Source organism: Balaenoptera musculus, chromosome 3, assembly GCF_009873245.2.
Source record: "Balaenoptera musculus isolate JJ_BM4_2016_0621 chromosome 3, mBalMus1.pri.v3, whole genome shotgun sequence".
Lineage (NCBI taxonomy): Eukaryota > Metazoa > Chordata > Mammalia > Artiodactyla > Balaenopteridae > Balaenoptera > Balaenoptera musculus.
In genome coordinates this window covers 153,622,649-153,625,794 of record NC_045787.1, presented here as the reverse complement: position 1 = coordinate 153,625,794, position 3,146 = coordinate 153,622,649, and the positions used below count along the sequence as shown (strand labels likewise).

Genomic DNA, 3,146 nt, shown 5'->3' with positions numbered 1-3,146 from the left:
GGATGCGAGGGCTAGAGCACGCAACTTGTGACGGCACAAACATGCGACAGTGCCCAGGCACACGATGGCATTAAAGCGCGACAGCATAAACACCGGCTCTCTCACTCCTCGGCTGGGAGCCAGCTCTCAATGATCCTCCCCTCCATCACCCCCCCACCCCGCTATGGCTGGCTCGCTGTGGTCTCACTCCCTAGAGGGCAGTCAGTAGACTCTGGGTGGTCTTGCGCCCCGGATGGTGGTGGTCATTGGTTTCTCTCCCCACTCTTGGCTGATGCAATGGAAATAATTTCGTCCTGTGTCTCCCAACATCCAGCCAGTAAGCTGGGGTTTGGTCATGTCTCAGTTGCAGCATTCCAGAAATGTAAAAACACTTTTCACGCCTCTTCTTGATCATATTTGCTAATGTGCCATTGAATAGAGCAAGTTATACAGGTGTTGGGAAAAAAGCGATGGAAAAATGCCTTATACTACTTAAGCCTTCTGTCTGGAAACTTCAGAACTCTGCTGCTGTGACAATACATACAGAAATGAACGGGACTGTGTTCCAATAAAACTGAATTTACAGACGCTGAAACTTGAATTTCATTTAATTTTTGCATCTCACAGAATATTCTCTTGTTTTACCTCCAAGCAATAAAAAGTGTACAAACCATTCTTAGTTCAGAATGTACAGATGTACATTAGTTCAGATGTACAGAAACAGGTAGTTTGCCAACCTCTACTCTGTTTCTTATATTTCTTTTTTTAAAAAATAGATTTTATTTTCTATAGCAGTTTTGGGTTCACAGCAAAATTAAACAGAAGGCACAGAGATTGTTAATGTGGCAGGCAATGCATGTGTTAGGGTAGGAGGTATTGGGAAATCTCTGTACCTTCTATTTCTTGATATTAATCCCTTGTCTTTTATATGTATTGCCAATAATTTCTCTTTCTTCATTGTTCCTTGTCCTTTAATATGTTTCAAGTGTGTTCATAACTGTTCAATGGAGAATTTTTATAATGGCTGCTTTAAAATCCTTGTCCAATAATTCAACAGCTATGTTAGCTTGATGTCTATTAATGTCTTTTAATGTCTACTAATTGCCTTTTCTTATTGGAATTGAGAGTTTACTAGTTCTTAGTGTGACAAGTCATTTTGGACTGTGTCCTAGGCATTTTGAGTATTACTCTGTGAGACTCTGGTTCCCACTTAAATCTTCTATTGATTTTTTAGCAAGTTGCAAACCTGTTTAGGTTCAGAACACACATTCTGGCTCACTCTGGTGGACTGTGGTTCCAACAGCAGTTTAGTTTATTACGTCTCTGCAGGGCTATTCTGGTCTGTCCACTTGCATGTTTCCCAGATGACAGGACTCCACCTCACAGTCTTCTCAGTGCTGGCTTGAGATGGGGAATGGTGTTACCTCCTACTACAGGTGGGGAGAGAAGACAGTCTCCACAATGTGTCTGGCTTGTGTGTCCCATCCTTCCTGCAGGGGGTTGTGGAAGTCAGATAGCACTGGTTCTCCATCAGGGGTGATGTTGCAAGGGCACATTTGGTAATAACTGGATACATTTTTGATTATCAGAATTGCTGGAGTGTGCTATTGGCATCTGGTGGGTTTTACAGGGATACTGCTATACATCCTATAATGCATAGAATACCCTTCCAGAACAAAGACTTTTTCAGCCCCGAATGTCAATAATGCTGAGGTTGAGATATCTTGGCTTATAGGTTCCACGAGGAGCACCTTACTGCGGGGCAAAGTGGTTGGAACATAGCCTCTTACCAGTGAACTCAGTGTCTGCAATGCTTGTTAGAGAACAGAGGGGTGCAGCTCTCCTCATGTTTGCCCCAAGAACAGGCAGGGTGGCAAAAATGTTTCTGTCATGGTGGGCAACCCTTTTCTGGGCCTTTGACTTTTCTTAAATGTGTGTGTGTGTGTGTGTGTGCAATTTTGTGTTGGTATTTCGAGGTTGCAGGCTTCTCTAACCCCAAGTTGGACACATGGGAGGAAAGAAAACCCCAGGAAACTCCCCACTGGGTTGTTCTTCAAGTCCTGGGATCCCTAGCTAGTCTGCCTCCTTTTGTCCACATTTCAGCATCTTCTAGTAGGTGATTTGTGGCCTTGTGATCAGTGGGAGGAATAAAATGAAATGTATTCATCATTTTTATCTAAGCCTTAAGGAACTTGAAATCTTTAATAACTTAATTGTTTTCTTCTCCCAGCTGAGTTTGTTTCCTACAAATTGCTATTTTCAACTTGATTGATTTGGTGCTTATTTTCTGTGTTTAGAGGCTTTCCTTGGATGTCTGGTCTTCTGTTTGAAATTATATGAGTGTTGGAATAAAAGGTGATTGGAAACTCTGGGATGTGGACATGGCTTGTTTACTTTGAGCTTCCTAGTGAGAGAACAGGATGAGTCATGGGAGAGCTGCTGATGTCAGTATCTTTAGGTGGTCCCCCTTGGGCTTGTCAGCTTCTCCAGAGGATCCCAAACTCCTTCCTGAATGGCAGGTGTCTTACTGCAGGGTTCTGGCAGCTCAAGTTGAAGACGGCTATGTCTTTTTTTTTGTTTTTTAATAAATTTATTTATTTTATTTATTTTATTTTTTGTTGCATTGGGTCTTCGTTGTGGCTCGCAGGCTTTCTCTAGTTGCGGTGAGCAGAGGCTACTCTTTGTTGCGGTGTGCAGGCTTCTCAATGCGGTGGCTTCTCTTTTTTATTTTTTTATTTTTATTTTTTTAGTTATAATTTTTTTAACATCTTTATTGGGGTATAATTGCTTTACAATGTTGTGTTACTTTCTGCTGTATAACAAAGTGAATCAGATATATGTATACATATATCCCCATATTTCCTCCCTCTTGCGTCTCCCTCCCACCCTCCCTATCCCACCCCTCTAGGTGGTCACAAAGCACCGAGCTGATCTCCCTGTGCTATGTAGATCCTTCCCACTAGCTCTCTATTTTACATTTGGTAGTATATATATGTCCATGCTACTCTCTCACTTCGTCCCAGCTTACCCTGCCCGCTACCAGTGTCCTCAAGTCCATTCTCTACGTCTCTGCCTTTATTCCTGTCCAGCCCTAGGTTCATCAGAATCTTTTTTTTTTTTTAGTTTCCATACAAATGTGTTAGCATATGGTATTTGTTTTTCTCTTT

The 3,146-nt window shown here is 42.1% G+C and overlaps 1 protein-coding gene across 1 annotated transcript in view; it reads right to left on the bottom strand.

Annotated features, from left to right (window-relative positions):
* Window positions 1–3,146, bottom strand: part of SNAP47 (synaptosome associated protein 47) — a 157,653-nt gene that overhangs the window by 427 nt on the left and 154,080 nt on the right. The gene's annotated exons all lie outside the window — the stretch shown is intronic.